This window comes from Octopus bimaculoides, chromosome 8 (assembly GCF_046866305.1).
Source record: "Octopus bimaculoides isolate indiv1 chromosome 8, ASM4686630v1, whole genome shotgun sequence".
Lineage (NCBI taxonomy): Eukaryota > Metazoa > Mollusca > Cephalopoda > Octopoda > Octopodidae > Octopus > Octopus bimaculoides.
Window position 1 is genome coordinate 28,408,784 of NC_142935.1, and position 19,642 is coordinate 28,428,425.

The following is a 19,642-nucleotide window of genomic DNA, read 5'->3' on the forward strand; positions in this document are numbered from 1 at the left end:
TGAGCATGTCTGAATGTGCATATAAATTTGTGTATGTATAAATACATTGATATTGGTCTAAGTGTGTGGGTGTATATTTTAGAACTCGAAAGTAGATAGAGAGAGAGAGACAGAGACAGAGGCAGACAGATAGACAGGCAGACAAACAGATAGATGCACAGATAACTTTCTTTTATTGGCCACACAGGGCTGCACACAGAGGGGACAAATACAATTGTAGATCTTTTCTTTTAGAAAAAAAACGATCAAAAGCGATCGTGTATCACAGAAAATGTTTATGGTGTAAAAAAAAGTTAACATTAGGTTTATCCATGGAGAGAAAAGTCTACGGAAAAGACCACGGTAACCTCACCAGGGAATAGACACGAGAGCAAGGTGCTCTCTCTCTCTCTCTCTCTCTCTCTCTCTCTTTTATTTTTCTCGATTTACAGGGTCATGCTCAAAGAGGTATCGCCACTCGCACGCACCATCTTTGCTACATTCATCCACCTTTTATTGAAACTTTCATCAGACAAAACCTGCCTTTCCATTCTCACCTTCCTTTTCAAGTGATATTTGAAAAAGTTGATGAGTGATTGGCCAGAGAGGTAAGTTTTCGTCTCTAATCCTTTCGCTCGGGTCCACCACACATATTTTTTCACCATGGCCACCAGTATAATGAAAACTGCCTTCCCTGTTGAGGGACGGTGGCGAAGCAATTTGCACGATAGACTCGGCGGACAGGCATAGATAGATAGATAGATAGATAGATAGATAGATAGATAGATAGATATATAGATAGATAGATAGACAGACAGACAGACAGACAGACAGACAGACAGACAGACAGACAGACAGACAGACAGACGGATATACAGAAAGACAGTTAGACAGATATATAGATAGACAGACAAACAGACATATAGATAGATAGATAGATAGATAGATAGATAGATAGATAGATAGATAGATAGATAGATAGATAGATATCGATTTCTATACAATAAAAATGAGAACCAAAAACATGAGTGAAATAAGGTTGAAATTTCATTTCAACCTTCTTTCACTCCGGTTTTTGTTTCTTATTTTTTCAGTTGCTTTGATTTTTTTAAATATTATTTTTGCTATTTTCATTTACTCTTTGTTACTGTTTCTTGCAATAAAGTTTCTTGCAATAAAGTTTCTTGCAATAAAGTTCCTTGAAATGTTAGCATGATCTTTGTGTTGTTGAGGCAAACTGAGAATCAGGAAAAAAACGAAGAACAAAATGTCAGTATATAAGTAAAGGAAGACAACCTGCCCAAAGCATTGTGACTTAATAAAGTTTTTTCCTTGCCATATCTATCTATCTATCTATCTATCTATCTATCTATCTATCTGCCAGCTTGTCTGTCTATCTGTCTGTCTGTCTGTCTATCTGTCTATCTATATGTGCAAAAAGTGAAAAGAATATGTCAAACCTAACATATACGTGTATCCACGTGTTAAGAATAATTTGTGTGTGAATTGTATGTTAGACAACACATGTGCTTATGTGAGTATTTTTTTATAACCATAGAAATAAGTGACATTATTCCATAATATATCAGGCAAATGACTGAAACAAGTAAAATATATATGTACATATATATATATATATATATATATATATATATATATATATATATATATATATATATATATATACATATATATATACATACATAAATATATATATATATATGTACATACATACATATATATATGTACACACACATGCACACACACATACACACACACACACACACACACACACACACACACACACATTGTATTATGTATATTATTGAGCGTGTGGGATGTTGCAGTGTGCACGTACGTTTCTGTTTGTGTCTATATCTTTTGCATTTGTTACGTGTGTGAGCGTGTGTGTATGTGTTTGTGTGTATGGGTGTTAATATTCGTGTGCATTGTTCTATTAGTTAAAGTGTAAATTGTATAAAAATAAATAGAAATATAATAGAAATACAAAATGTATAAGTATGAATATAATATATATATATATATATAAGTATAATATAAGCATAATTTCGAAATACAGTAAATAAGAAACAAAGGTTGGAATTTGAGAAAAATCAATGATGAGGAAAGGAATACTGAAAACAGTCTTAAACTGATAGACAATTTTTTTAAACATATAGATAAATGCCTTGAAAAGATTTTATACATGTTTTCTAAATTATAATATGTCACTATGTGAAGCTTTGTGCAACTCAGCTGAAGTAATAAATGATACCCTCGAGCAAAAGCCAATCAAACTGTAACTGTTTTGTCATATGCTTGACAAATATTTTAGAATATCTGACTATGTTTTTTGTAGTGAAAATATATCCATTTGATATAGCTCTTGAGATAATATTATTAAGCTAATACTTCATTAAATATATCATTACGGAAAGATTTAATACTGGGCATTAACCCATATAGCACTTCCAGCAGAGTATACCGCTATAAACTACACATATGCCTGCCACATATACAGTCTGTAGTGTGCACGGGCTCATTAGCCTGTCACGGGATTGACTCCGAAGCAAAGTCACTCACAGACGTCCCAATGGACCCAGGGCTAATGAGGCATTTCAACTCCTTAGTGGCTCATCTAAGAGAAGGTTACTCCGTACAAATCCTGCACCCTGATAACTACGGTTCTTGTGACATTTGTTGCATTTGACCTATACAAATCTGAAGCGGGAGAGACTTGAACTAGCTCTACAAAAATCATGCTCACAATAATAATATTTATTGTACCTCTGAGTGACTCAGACAGCTTGGTCTCTCTTCTTATTGTCGTGATGGTCAAGGGGTTAACGTCACTTTGAAGTTGCTTATCGGTCACTTTTACATCCAGTTGATTCTGAGATGCTATTTTATGCAGTGGCCTTCGGTCACTTTTATTAACCCATCACATAATGTGGAGATGAATCTTCTATATATAAAATCTCCGTTCTCTCATGATCGCTTCATCTTCTAAAAAATGTCGTAAGAAGAATACATACTGGTTTAGTTACCTTCGGTTCCTAAATAAGAGAAGAACTTTCAAATTGGTCAGCGATCGTGCAATGAGCCACGATGCATACGCAATTAACATTTGTTTTCGGATTAATCGTATTGTTGACGAATCCTAAGCCTGGGCATACTTTGATGAAAGGCGTTCCAGATTGTGACCACCCACTCTATCAGTGTGTGTATTTCATTTGCTTTTGTATACTTGTGTCGTTTATCTTTTCTGGTAACTACAATCCCCATTGAATAATTTGAAAGATCTGGCTGCCATTCCTAGTAAATAAGATGAGACTGTTAACTCGAAGGACTTAGTAAAGATAGAGCATCTACTGTAGTAGTAGTAGTAGTAGTAGTAGTAGTAGTAGTAGTAGTAGTAGTAGTAGTAGTAGTAGTAGTAGTAAACGATTAATGTGCAATATTAAGATTACAGAAGGCCTGTTTCAGTTGATTTATTTATGAGGAATGTCTTATTTTTCACTTTTTTTTGTTTTCATTTTTACTTTTTTCCTCGGAAGGTAACTTTCAACAAAGAGGCGAGTTACTCTGTGAACTATTTAAACTGTTCTATTTTTATGTATTTTAATATGTAAAATTTATGTTCTTTTCTCTCGTTTTTTCTTTGCCATAAATTTACCCAACGCTGCTCGTCTTATCGACAGTTTTCTGCCATTAAATTCATGAATTATAATTGTCTCTTCGACAATTTTCTTTTGTGAAGCTAATATCGATAGATCTAACTCTCTTTAAATGCATATCAGACGAAGAAAATTCATAAAGATTGGTCCCGATTACCTACTATGAAATTTAAATGTGTCTTATTAATGTGCAGTTTTTCACATTAAAGAAGTTACTTTGATATCATCATATGACAACAGCAAATTTCTAGGCTTCCATAGATATAAACTTTAATATCTATTCCGTTGTTTACTGTCGTTGTTATTGAAGTTGTTTGTAAGCAATAATTCTTCATTATATTTACCAGTGACATGTAATAAACTGTACTTGGCTAAGAGGATAATATATCAGATATACATGTAGCATTCTGTCATGCTTTAGTTAAATGACATGCACATGTCTAGTCTTTTTTGTCTACACTTAGATATATTTGCCTTCCCTTCACCAATCAAAATCATACCTTGCCCAGTAAAAATGCAGTCCAAATACTGGACAATAGATGGCGGGTCGATCTGCGGATGTAAATATGTTATTTTAGGTATACATTTTATATATACATATAGAAATATGATCTCTGCACATTTGTAAAAGAAATTAAGTGTGGAAATTTTTGTACAAATGACAGTTTTTCTCTCGACCAGATATATATTTTACGGTGACATAATTTGATTTGAATTTCAGAAAAAATGGTTTACTATATTCGTTCCATCTCTACTCATTGAAAATAATTCACACTGTCAATTTTTGCCTTTCATCCTTTCGCAGTTGATGAATAAGGGAAAAATTCATCTCTCTCTCTCTTATATATATCTTTCTCTCTCTCTCTCTCTCTCTCTCTCTCTCTCTCTCTCTCTCTCCCTCTCTCTCTCTCTCTCTCCCTCTCTCTCTCTCTCTCTCTCTCTCTCTTTCTTTATCTCTCTGTCTGTCTATCTAACTCTTTCTCTCTTTTCTAACTATTTCTCATTGGAAGAAATCGGTTGAGATCGAAGCTGGAGAGGGATACACACCACCAGGTGTAAAATGCCCAAGACACAGTGCCCGTACGACCCCACCGGAAGTTGAGGCGTGAAGGAAGAGAGGTATATTTAGCTTGAGTATAACTATTAATTGCATCCACTAGAGAGGCTCTAGTTGGGGAGTTCCACTATTGTTCCTAGGTTTACTCTGATCCTGAATAACAGCATTTGCAAAGGTCCCAGCGAATTGTTAATTTAGCCAGTCATAGAATTGTCCCCGAAAGAAAGCCACTAAGAAACAACCCAACGTATCCAAGACAGATGAGACACTTCAGTTCTTTAGCAACTCATTTAAGAGAAGGTAACTCCATACATATTCTGCATCCTGATAACTACTGGGCTCATGGTACGTGTTGAACCAGACCAGTTTGTAGGACATGAGAGTGGGAATGATTCTTCACAAGCTTTGCCCATTATAAGGATAAACCCCTAATGCTTTCAGGGGTAATTTATAGAGCATTTGAAAAGGATTGAGATAGTAAACCCTGATGGAAAATTCAAAGGGAAGGGAAGACCCTAATGTAGATATGTACCAATATCTGACATCCCTCGCGAGTTATCTTAACTTAGTGATGTATTCATAAGTCGAGAAGTATCAAGTGTACATGAGGTAAGACACTTGCTTTTAAAAACAACTCAGGCACAGCAGACGTGGTTCAATTACTATCTCTGCAATACCGTCGACCAACAACAAAAAGGGCCAACTAAACCATATTTAGTGCTTGTCAACACAAAACTAGTTGCGAAATGTACTCTTTGACAATCGTACGGATATATGACAGAAATGTCAAAACACTAGACTATATGTGAATCATACAAAATGTCTAACGTATATTTTATGTGCAAAACTAATACACTTTCAATAGATGCAAAAACATTTCGTGTAAATGAAATACATATGTATTCAATTACTCTTAAAATATTTGAAATCCGTATTATTTAAAATCTTGTAACGACTAGCTTCATGAATAGACAAATAATATTATTTACTGTGTTTTTATTTAGATAGTATCGTATAGAATTTAGTACAAGGTTTTGAATGAAAACAGCTGTGCTTTGAAATTACACAAGAAACATATTTATATACAATGATACTAACTTGAAATCTATTTATATGAAGACACAGTTGTTAAAGTCCAAATATGGATAATTTCTTCTCCAATCTGAAAAAAAAAGAATATGTACATAAGTATATGGATGGGTTCAGATATGTGTACGCATATTAATATGCATACGTTGGTGTGTGTTTGATAAAGTGATAGAGAGAGAGAGAGGCAATGTTCTACACACACACACACACACACACACACACACACACACACACACACACATATATATATATATATATATATATATATATATATATATATATATACATACATATGTACATATATGCATGTAATAGACATGGAGAAAGATGATTCAGTAGGGAATAAAGCGAGAGATACGAAGAGTATACGGCATATATAGCTAATTATATAGAATTTAGTAAATCAAGAAGGCAGGCTGACAAGATGATAGATAGATAGATAGATAGATAGATAGATAGATAGATAGATAGATAGATAGATAGATAGATAGATAGATAGATAGATAGATAGATAGGTTAAGGCTTAAGCAGGGTTGGTAGGACAACATTCATGTCTAACTGCAGTCCCTCAAAGACTGATGATGTGAATTAGTAGGAAACAGCTATTCTTGCGTTGCAGGAGAGATGCATAATAATGTCTAATTATTCCTAGCCAAAAAATCTCACCTGAATGCTCGCATCAGAGTAGACCTCTAAGAGTACCCATGTGCTAAGAGGAGGTGTTAAATTGCATTGAGCATTAGTTCTATCACTCAAGATCAAATAGACTACATCCACACAATTTCATAGCACCTGGGCTACATTATAGAAAGATACATCTATCTTCAGTCAGCACTGATTCACTCATCACTCATTCGGAATAACACGGTACGTTAATTATGTTTCGTGTCGCGCTTATTATAGATCTGTGATAAAACGGGTCGGCGATCAATCAAAGATTCTGCTTGGACCGCAAAAGCATGCCATAGCAACCTTCCACAATGCTCAAGACAACTTTCAGGTCGAAACATATTTTGTCCCATATGTTCTATTATTCATTTATCACTGATTCATTTGACACGATGTATTTATGTTAAACCAAGCATCCGTGATAAACGAGGATAGATTATATAGTATATCTTTAACTGCATTATTATATTAGGTTCTTCATGAGTAATTTGAAGGCGTTTAGATCTCTGCCTCTTGGCCATTTAAAAGCTCTTTCATTACCGTGAAATGTAAAATAATCGATAATGTTCTGATTTAATTCATTGATCACGATATTATTTGAAAACAAACAAGCGTGATAAACGAAGAAAGACGTCCAACAAATCACGTGAGATCGAAACTGGGACCATGTGAATCGAAGCGAACTTGTTAATCACATAGACATGTTTTCGGTACGTGAGAAATAAAGTAATAAAGAAACAAATAAACATTATATATACATATATTTTGGGGTGTTTATATATATATATATATATATATATATATATATGCATGTATTTATATATATATAAAGGATGTGTAGTAAAATAAAGTCAAGGAGCATAAAAACAACAATAAACAATACAACGTTTGATAAATGCGACCAAAAAACTATTTTAACAGAAATGGATCTATTTAAAATATAAATGTATTGAGTTATGTTCACTATAACAATGAAATGTGTTATATTGGATATGACGTAGAAGTATTCTTTAGTGTTGGTCTTCAAAATGACTAAAGTACTCTTAACATAGAATTTATTCTAAATCATTGGTTCTTGACATAAAATACCACTTTATTGCTAATGTTATATGATTTCCCCAACACTTTTTTTTATATATTTTCTTGTTGAATAGATTCTTGTGATACTGGTTACAGAATTCTCATTTACATAAGTTTATACGTTCTCAGAGAGTTGGTAGGTAGTTATCTGTTTTATATGCCTGATTTTGTGTTGTGTCTCGTGTGATGTTTATATCTACCTCAGGTTTTATATTGGTATTATATATGTATATTTTATCTCCTACGTACTCCGCTTGATCTAGCTTTTTATTTCACTATTTATACGTATCTTTATATACGTATACATAAATGTATATATACATACATATGTAAGTATGTATCTATGTATGTATGCACGTATGTATTGTGATTTACTGAGTGGAAATTTTACACCGAACGTATATGACGTGTGTCTGTGCGTTCCATTGTATTTGTTACTGTTTATGTATACGTCTTTGAGTAGCCTGCGTTACAAACTCTGGACATAAAATTCTGTCACAAGAGATGTGATATGTTTATGAGTATGAGTGTGTGCCTGTGCATGTAAGAATTTATGTATGTGTATATGGATGCATTTGTGAATTGTTATATATCTACTCCATGAATACGTATAAATCATGCTAACGCACATGGAGTAAACTGCGCTAACACATACATAAAGAGCTAAGACATGGCAAGTGCGAATATGTATATATATATATATATATATATATATATATATATATATATATATGTGTGTGTGTGTGTGTGTGTGTGTGTGTGTGTGTGTGTGTGTGTGTGCGGTGTGTGTATCTACATATAAACATACAATATATATAAACAATGATTGAATGTAAATAAATATATATTTATGTATGTGTATATGTGTGAATGTAAATGTAAATAAAATATACTTTTATGTGCACATGTGTAAATATGAATGCATATATATACGTGTGTGTGTGTGTGTGTGTATGTGTGTGTGTGTATGTGTGTGTGTGTGTGTGTGTTGGTACGTTTGTGTGTGTGTGTTTGTGTGTGTGTGTGTGTATGTATGTGTGTAGGTGGGTGCGTGTGTGTATGTGCGTGCGGTTTGCGCGTAATTGTGCGTTTCATGACATCATATTGCTCTGTGATCAATTCAATATTTATTCTTCAAATCTCAAAGTATATATATATATATATATATTGATATATTTTGGTCGCGAGATCTATCCATGTTCATGCCGAACAGCAATTTTCAAAAACAATTGTTGCGGACACCAAGAATTCCCGCCTCACTTCAACCAGGCGTACATACATACATACAGTGGCGGACTGGCCAGGTTACCAGCTTGCCCAATGGCAAGTGGGCCCCTGAACCATTAGAACTCATATACGAGGGGGGGGGGGGGTCATGCTAGTATCTAAAGGGCCCGTCCCCTCAAATTTGAGAATTTTTTAATCACTCCTGGAAGAATGCATTAATTATTTCAGGCTGGCTGTGTTTGTAGACAGTTGAAAAGAACACTTTTAACAAAAGAATAAAATTAAATGATAGCATTATAGTTGCATGTGGGCCCCTTTAGGCTCCTAACAACCAGTATTTTTAGACCCAGTCTTCCACTGCATACATACATACATACACTCACACACACATACATGCACACGCATACACACACAAATACACACACACGCATACATATATACATACATACATGCGTACATACATACATGCGTACATACATACATACATGTGTACATATATACCCTGTTGTTGATGTTGAAATTACAACGAAGGAGCCTTGGATCTAATTTAGAAATGCACTCTTTCTCTATTGGCAAGAAATCTTGAAATAAAACTGAACAATGACATACATACATACTTACATACATACACACATACATGCATACATACATGCATGCATGCATGCATGCATACATACATACATACATACATACATGCATACATACATGCATACATACATACATGTAGATATGACTGGCTCATGCACATTTTTCATCTACCAAGTTCTGCTCTCAAGGTCAACCAAATCTACAAGTCGCTGCACGAAGGGGTCGAATCCAGACCCAATTGCTGCAACGTTAACATTTTAAGCACGTATCTATACCCACCAGTTGTTATATGACGTCATAGTATTATGATAAACAAGAATGAATATTCTAATTAGGGAGAGATGTCGGTCGTAGCAAACAATATCTGATGAGGGAATGTGTTGAAGTTATGTATACGTGTTCTCTTTCACACACACACACACACACACACATAAATATATATGTGCGCGCGCGTGTGTATACATACATACATACACTTAACTCGATAGACGAATTTTTTTTTCATTCTGCACTTTGTCTACATCCTCTTTCTTCCCCTCCTCTCCTCCTAGTCATTATCATCTACATTGCCATTATCATCCTCGTTGTCGTCATTGTCATAATCATTATAATAAACATTATTTTTGTAACAACGTCTGTTAATATTACTATTGCTGCTTTTCTTAATTATGAGTAATTATCAACTAAAAAACAGTTACGAGAAAATTTTGCCGTAATCTACATCAAAATAGTTCGCACAAATTTGGATAAATTCATGTGCCGATGGGAGAATGAAGTTTTTTCAGCAACGGGTTTCATAAAAAATAGTAAAAACGTTTCTACTCAGAGAATATGACTTTGATGAAAATGTCTACAACAAAGATGTAACGAAGCGGTAGATGTTATATCTCTCGAACTAAGAGAACACAACCTCCTTTTCTCTCTGACGTTAAGGTGTTGCTCGACACATTATTCTGGTCTTCGAATTTTACAAACTTTATTGTAGATAAATTAACTTAGTTAAGGTGTTGCATTCCTGAGGAATATTACCAGAGATCAGAGTAGCTGCAAAGGTTCCACACTTACATATGTTTGTTGTTTGCGTTCAAGTGAGTTTCAATAAAACAACTTGAATAGTATTTTTGCGGGAGTGGTTGGTGAAGCGATTGACAGAGCAGCAAATTCACAATAATACATTGATGGGAAGTAAAAACGAACATCACTCATTCAAATTTCAGCTCGTATCTTTGACCTTAGTTCTTCCTATATCTCCACCTCATTCCAGTCTCCATTGTCCACGATTGACCAAATAGCTTTTTCAAATACCTTTCATCTTTATCCTTTAAAATACGTTTTTTTTTTATTTATTTATTTACATGTTCATTTTTTATTTACTTTCCTTTTTGATTCATCCATTCATTCATATATTTATCCACCATATATATTCCATCATTTTCGCTTATTTATTTATTTAAGAATTTTTTTTTCTGTTTCTGTTTATGTAAGCATTCACTTTATATATTCTCTCACCTTTTATTTATCGTTTCAATTATTCATCTCTATATTTACTTACTTTATACATTCCTTTATATCATTTCCGCTTTACTCTCATTTATCTCGCCACACCGTTCCCCTATATCGAATCCATTTAACAGGCGCTGACACAGCTGTGTGGTTAAGAAGCTCGCTTTGTAACCACGTAGTTTAGAGTTCAGTTCCACTGCGCGGCACCTTGAGCAAGTACCTTCTACTATTCAGCCGGGCCGATCAATGCCTTGTGAATAAACTGGAACGCCGGAACCTGTCCGGAAGCCACTCCTATATGCGTGAGCGTCTTTGTGTTTTTGTTTGTCCCCTCCACCTGCACTAGTTGACAATTGGTGTTGACTTGTTGGTTTGTTTGCATCCTAGTAATATAGTGCGTCCGCAAAAGAGACAGATAGAATAAGTAGCATACTTTAAACATAAGTATTGGGGTCGATTTGTTCAAATAAACCTTTCAAGGCGCTACCCCAGCATGACCGCAGTTGAGTGAGTGAAATATGTGAAAGAAAGGATTAAAACATTTTAGGTAAACCACTCTAGTCCTCCCTACAGCACTTCAAAGAATTGTTTTCTCTTTTTATTACCTCCTATCATCATATTGAAAATTTATTAGTCTATCAGCTTTTTTCACAAAGCAATTGACCATGTCCACAAATACCAATCAACTTGTCTCGTTCAAAACCATTTGAACATAACCATATTTCAATGAGGATCGACCACAGATAATCCGCTCTCGGATACATCCTTCAGCAATGCAACAGAAGTTCTCATGGGATAGTCACTGATCTTTACTATCAAGATATCTGCTTGATGAAAGCAGCAAGCCGGCGCAATCGTTAAATGTTTAGCCGTATTTCGTCTGTCTTTACGTTCTGAGTTCAAATTCCGCCGAGGTCGACTTTGACTTTCATCCTTTCTGGATCGATAAATTAAGTACTAGTTGCGTACTGGGGTCGATCTAATCGACTGCCCTCCCCTCCCCAAAAATTTCGGACCTTGTGTTTAGAGTAGAAAAGAATCGTTAGCACGCCGGGCAAATTGCTTCGCAGCATTTTGTCTGTCTTTACGTTCTGAGTTCAAATTCCAACGCGGTCGATAAAATAAGTACCAGTGGCTAAGTGGGTCAACGTAACCACTTAGCCACCTCCCTCGAACTTGCTGGCCTTGTGCCAAAATTTGGAGCCAATATATCTTCTTAATGCGTTGATGTGTTAATTTAATTAGGATTTCCTCAATTTCTTACGGATTTCTAACTATATTTAGGGAGATTTATAGCTAGATATATATGTGACTATGTATGAATGTGTGTGTGTGTGTGTGTATATATATATATATATATATATATATTATATTATATTATATTATATTATATATACATCCATACATATATGCATACATACACACACACACACACACACACACACACACACACACACACACACACGAAAATGTTAATGCCGAAAAGTTGGCACGTTAAAGCATATTCAATCTATCTGCTTAATGAAGATACGTGGAGATACAACGAAGTCCTCGAAATTGTATATTGTGCTTGTAAGAAGCAGGCGCCAAATGATCAATGGAGGCAAGACACTACAGAAGGATGTTAGTAAACAGTTTATCACATTTGTTCACCAAAGTCAAGATGACTGCCCAAAACAGGAGTAAGCTGTGAATGACGAGAAATGGGATGGAGTTTGGAAACTGGTTGCAGATCTTGGAGGCTATGAGCGCCTATTCCCAATACCAACAAGTAAGAAGCCGGATATGACAATATGGTGTGAGGAAGGTATAGTAATTCACCTTCTTTAGTTAACTGTTCCACATGAAAACAATATAGGTGCAGCTCAGGTTGGGAAAGACGAGCGATATGAGATGCTACGAGAAGATTGTATAGATGCCGGTTGGAATGGAGTACAGTTTCATGTAGAAATTGGACAGTAGCAGTTTTATTCGAAACAGACTAAAACGGTGACTGCTATCAACTGGGTCAAAAATCGGCAAGAAAACGCCATCTTGAAAGAAAGAGATTTCGCTCGGCGTGCTAACGTTTCTGCTAGCTATATAATATAGTCTTAGTCAGGCTATATTATTAATGGTATATAATTGGTTAGGATGGTACCGTCGGTTTCGTGCTGTCTATTACAACTGGCAATATTGACGATTTTTTAGATATATTAACCGGAACATTGTGGCCAGCTATACGCCATATCCTATAATTCACTACATTATAGAAACATAATTGTTATATTTCTCATATAGAGTGTGCTATTTTTTCTGACTTATGGGCAACGAACTGATTATATGTGTATGAAAGACAAGAGTTCAACTATTTATTTGGCTGTTGCTTCATACTCACGTATCACTTCTATGTTTTGAAAATATAATGAATATATAATTTTAACGATGAACTGTATAATAATATCGACGAAATACAACATAACCCAGATCCGTAAATATCATAGTATATTTCTCTAACACCGAATCTGGAAAATGGTGATTACAGATGAAATTCCATTTTCATTAAATAATTCTTCGATTTTATTTTGCATTTTGTTTCGGTTTTTGTTGCGTATTTTTGCTTGTGTCTTTTAAATCTGCTAAAAATTGCTGACAGAATATCAATGGCTTCGGACCTACAGATTAAACATTTGAAATTAAGACACACGTAATAAAAACAATAACAAAAACATGCGTATTTTATTTGAAATTCAAAACATGAATTGGAATTAACCCAGACAGTCACGTTTTTACGTCTGTTTCATCACTTTTCCCAGAGGTGGCGATGTTTCTATTTTCTAGTTTCTTTTTTTTTTTTTTTCATAAAAGATGGAGTCGGCTGTTTAAAACGGTGTCTGCGTGCGTGTGTTTGTACGTTTGTATGTATATCGTTGTATGTGTGCATGTGTCTGTTATCTTGTGTGTGTGTGTGTGTGTGTGTGTGTGTGTGTGTGTGTGTGTGTGTGTGTGTGTGTGTGTGTGTGTGTGTGTGTGTGTGTGTAGTGATATGGGACGGAACAGTAAGTGGCCACTGTAGCTGGACTCTATGAATAATTATCAAGAGACAAAAACAAATAAACTAAAACCCCGAGAGGAGACATGTCTGTTAACTAAAATATGGCAAGTAATTGGTCGCCTTCGAAGTTGTGTGGTAGAAATCATTGTTTTAAATCATCGATCTTTGGTCGATCGTCACAGCTGGATGAAATGAAACCCAGATTTAAAAAAATGTTTAAAAATAACTACTATATAACATAACAAGAAGTGTGAAAAGCTATGTATTTTTATTAGATTTCCATTGATTACGTCGGTGAGTTATATTTGTTGTTGCGGCATCGTTGTTGTTGATGTTTTTATTTTCCATAGGCTTGGAACCATTGAATGATAAAAAGAACATTATCAATGAATATTCGTTATGTTGGGTGAATAAAGAACTGTCGAGAGTCTGCTGTAATGGCATCACACATTATCAGGAAGTAATGATACTACTTTTTCGACTAAATACTGACAACAACACACTAATGGTATGATGTATTATATTAGAGCAACGATACTAGCGCGGTCGCCAAAAGTATTTGATACAAATAATAATAATAATAATAATAATAATAATAATAATAATAATAATAATAATAATAATAATAATAATAATAATAATAATAATGATGATGATAATAATGACACGAAATGGAACAGTTATGATATTCGTGCACAGTAAACACTATTCGAAATCGTAATATCAGAGACATATTTTGTTTGCAATATAATCATATCGTTTACTATAGCACCCGTACGATACCATTCAAGAGTGTAATACCATTTTGCAATGTGGTACTTTTATGAAGATATATCACGTCAACGTTCAGTATAAGATTATACAGCATAAAGGTCATTCTTTATCACAATACGATACGGTGTAGTAACAGAGTGACACAAGAACTCAATATTCAAAGCATAAATTACGTATCTTAATATATACATATACACTCACATATATAATTATATATATATATAAGGGTGGCTTGTTCGCGATTTTACAAAGGAAAGGCAGAAATGTATACTTCAATATAGTGACTGACTTCACTAGTCAGCACTCGTATTGCTAGAAATAATAGTTAAAGTATGTGTTGTTTTAACACTTATTTCTAGCAATATTGGTGCTGATTAGTGTCCTCAGTCACTTATGTGACGTATATATATGTGTGTGTATGCGTGCGCGTGCGCGTGCGCGTGTGCGTGCGCGTGTGCGTGCGCGTGCGCGCGCGTGTGTGTGTGTATGCTTGAATGTGGTGGGAGGAGCGTGACTTAGTGATTACGATGGTACACTCATGATCGTTTGACTGTGGTTTCGATTGCTGAACCGGACGATATACTTAAGCAAAACATTTCGCTTCTCAATTCTCCGGTTCACTCATAAGACAAAAATGAGTAATCCTACGACGGACCAGTGTTCCATCCTCCAGTAAGGAATATATACGCCCCAGAATGAAAGAGTACTAGCTAAAGTTAATGAAAGAGTACTATCTGTATCATCGAGAATTCGATCAATTATACTTTTCCTCTGCGAAATGCAAGGAAAGAATAAGATACCATGAAACAAATAAGGTATTTTCTAAATGTAAGTTGTATGATAGTTAGCATCCGATATGAAACGAAACACTTTCCTTGAATATACTAAAGTATAAACGAATATATAAACGAATATATTGGCAAGACCTACTGAATTTGCTCTGATGTTTCATTGATTACGAGGGTTGAACATCAGCATGATTAATGACCAGCACCGAACAAACGTCATTTAGACTGTTGGGAAGATTCTAATAAATCATTTCTCAGTAATGCTTTAATTGTCTTTGACATGAGAGCGTATCTGAGCCCGAACTAAATCGGAAATTAAACTCCACGAATTTTAGTCAACCAGTGTTTCCCACATCATACCACCACCATGATCACTTTTTACAAAATTTAAACAACCTTATCTATAAAAGCTTTTTTTTTAAGCCATGACTTTGTAGGGCGAAAAGGGTAATTGGTTTTAAATGAGACTAGTCTTGCTTAAAGTGGCACAGATTTTGACTCCTAAACATCGAATGAGAGATTTATTATTCTGTTACTTTTTCCCTGTCTTTGTTTCCACTAGCAACAGAGTAAGGAACGTCATGAATTTATATCCCCCATCATCCCACCCTATTGTCATTGTATTCAGTTCTATTCATTTAGAATCTGATCTCTCCAGCTATCGTAGGGGCGCCCTTTGTTCTTCTTTCCAAAAACCGTACTCTCCTTATACACACACACACACACACACACACACACACACACATATATATATATATATATATATATATATATATATATATATATATATATATATATATACACGAATGCTGGATGAGACCAAATAATTTTAGATGCATTTAATTTGAGTAAAAATTTATTGTTGTTAAATCATTTCTCACAGATTTTAACTTTGTCAAAGACATTAAATGAAGTACGAATGGCGTATGCTCTTAAATGGGTTATTGAATTCATTTGGGCTTTTTTTTTTCTATAATCCGTCGCAAGAAAAATTATTTTCTGCTGTACCTCTTCCAGGATGGTAGAAAACCTGGGAACAAAAAAGCAGAAGTAGAAACCTCTTTAATAAAAAGAGGCTTCGACTTCTGGTTTTCTTGACCATCATAGCTTCTCATATAGAAGACACTCTGTGAAGGTCAGGAACGCTTTGTAATTGAAACTTGGAAGTCTCACTGGTCGATAGCTTTTAAACTTGATTTGGTTAATCTTTTGGAAATTTACAATAATGTGTCTTCGTTTGAAAGAAGATGGTTTATCATCGATTGTCATGATGCTGTTAAAATTTTGAATGTTTTTAGATGAATCTCAGTCAGACTGAAGCAATCTTATACAAGATTTATCAAAACCAGTGCTTATTACTGTTTTCATTCCAGTAACAGATTCTTCTACCTCAGATAATATTTTAGTATAGTGTTAAATCCACGTCTTTGTTGTTTTATGAGAGATATATAACTCAGTATGTTATTCTTAGTAGAAGGCTGGCCAACGTTCAAGGATACCACCATGATTTCACTATTAATTCAACATTTCCAAGACTTAAGTTCTTCCGATGCTTTCGAGTTTTAATAACTTTCTGCTCTAGTTTCCTTCTTTAGCTGTAGCTATTTTGTTACAGCTTTAACAGCTCAGTGGGGCTGTCACCATATGACTTCCTAATAAACTAGTTTTCTACTGGCAGAGCTGTATGGTTCAGATGTTAGTCGTGCAGCCAGGTGGTTTTACCTTCAGTCTGATTATGTGGTACGTTGAGCAAGTGCCTTCTATTATAACCACGAATTTACCAATGTATATGTATATATATGAATATATATACATATATATGTGTGTGTGTGTGTGTGTGTGTGTGTGTGTGTGTGTGTGTGTGTGTTGTGTGTGTGTGTATTCATATATATATATATGTGTATATATTTGTAAATCCCTATTATTATTATTATTATCAGTTATATATATATATATATGTATGTATATAGAGAAAGAGTGAGAGAGGGAGACAGACAGACAGACAGGCAAAGAAATGATAGATAGATAGATAGATAGATAGATAGATAACTTTCTTTTATTAGCCACACAGGGCTGCACACAGAGGGGACAAATACAACTGTAGAGCTTTTCTTTAAGAAAAAAAATCCGATCAAAAGGGATCGGTAGGGGCAAAAAAAAATGGGGGTATCGTATATCACAGAAAATGTCAATTGTGTAAAATGGGGTAACATTAGGTTTATCCATGGAGAGAAAAGCCTACGGAAAAGACCGTGGTAACCTCAGCAGGGAATAGACACATGAGAGCGAAGTGCTCTCTCTCTGTTTTTTTTCGATTTATAGGATCATACTCAAAGAAGTATCGTCACTCGCACGCACCATCTTTGCTACATTCACCCACCTTTTAATGAAACTTTCACGAGACAAAAACTGTCTCTCTATTCTCACCTTCCTTTTCAAGTGATACTTGAAGTTGATGAGCGATTGGCCTTTCGCTCGGGTCCACCACACACATTCTTTCACCATGGCCACCAGTATGATGAACACTGCCTTGCCTTCCCTGTTGAGGGACGGTGGTGGAGCAATTTGCACAATAGACTCGGCTGACAGGCGGACTCGTCCCACACGTGACAGCAGCCGTTCGGCATAAGCCCACAGGTCGGAAATCTTTGGACACTGCACGAGTGCGTGCAGAACGGTTTCGTCGCTCTGACCGCATCTCGGGCATGTCGGTCCGGTGTGTCTCGAACCGTGTCTGTAAAGCTTATCCCGAACGGGTAATGCTTCTCGATAGCACTGCCAGGCCAGGGATCTCTGGTGGTCGTCCATAGGTCTCGGCCCGAAAGTTGTCCTGAACAGGCGGGTCAGGTGTTCCTCGTCGACGCCCAGATTCTGCCCGAGATCGTAGTCGCACCTCCCCTCCACTAATCCTCTATAGAACGCTTTTGTGGAATCAAAGTTGCACAAGATCGGTCCCGGACCGCAGAGTTGCTTGAGAGCAGCGCGACACTCGCGGTGCCATTCGCGGTGCACAAACGGCGACCACACCTGTTCACCGTCGTCTAGGAAGCGCCGAAGATGTCGCAGTCACAGCGCATGTCTGCGCATCATCAACCACGGCATACCCAGCCCTCCATTTAGCGGCTGTTGACAGCAAATGGATCGCCTAACCATCGGAACGCTTCCCTTCCACAAGAAGCGGAAGAGTATGCGTTCCAGTTTGGTGATGGTAGGGTCGGGACAAGGCACGACAGTCAGACGGTATTCGATGACGGATGCAATGTACGCGTTCGCCACCTCCGCCCGACCTTTTAGGGATAGCTTCCTCTCGGCCCATTGCCGGGTGAGAGTGACCACCCTAGTCGTTATTTCGCCCCAGTTCTTCTCCATTTGGAGGTCCGGACCGAACCAGACTCCGAGCAATTTAACCGGCCCGTCGGTCCAGCGTCCCACAGTGGAGACGCTGTTAGACGGCATGGGCTTGCTTCTCCAGGTGCCGAGCCGCAAGCCCACTGACTTATCCCGGTTAATTTTTGCTCCCGTTACCGCTTCGTATTCTTTTAGTCTCTCGCCCACCAGCTCGATGTGCTTTTGGCTCGACACTATGACGGTGACGTCGTCCGCGTATACAGACACGCTCGTCCCACATCCCAGCTCTCGTGGGATGCCCCCCAGCGTCGCCAGCTTCCGCAGTAGAGGCTCAAGAGTCAATACATACAGAAGGGCCGAGAGGGGGCATCCTTGACGAACCGAACGCATGATGCCGAAAGGTCTGGATAGATGACCGTTTACGCGAACTACCGAGCGGATGCCGCTGTATAAGGCAGCGATCCAACCGCGGAAGACGGGACCGAAACCAGCCGCTATGAGGACGGCTTCCAAGTAGTGATGGTCTACCCTATCGAAAGCTTTTGATTGATCCAAATTGATCAGCGCCCCACCCATGCCAGGTTCCTTAACTACCCTGTCCATGATGTAGCGGATCAGATGAAGGTTGTCATGGATACTCCTACCCGGCACGGCGCACGTCTGCGCCCTGTCGACTAGTTTCTCGATGACAAGCGCCAACCTCTCGGCTAACACTTTGGCCAAAATTTTTAAATCTGCGTTGAGCAGAGTGATGGGCCGAACATTATCTATGATGTTCCCCTTGTTTGGGTCTTTCTTTAGTAGTGCCACTGCTCCTCGCTTTACAAAG

At 36.6% G+C, this 19,642-nt stretch overlaps 1 protein-coding gene across 4 annotated transcripts in view; it reads right to left on the bottom strand.

Moving 5' to 3' along the window:
- Nucleotides 1-19,642, bottom strand: part of LOC106872458 (shell matrix protein) — a 101,518-nt gene that overhangs the window by 47,985 nt on the left and 33,891 nt on the right. For 2 of the 4 annotated variants that reach the window (XM_014919467.3, XM_014919469.3), the window contains exon 2: nt 5,812-5,875. The exons of the other annotated variants lie outside the window; for them this stretch is intronic. The gene's annotated coding sequence lies outside the window, so the exon portion shown is untranslated. The remainder of the gene's footprint in view (nt 1-5,811; nt 5,876-19,642) is intronic. 4 annotated transcript variants of the gene reach the window in all.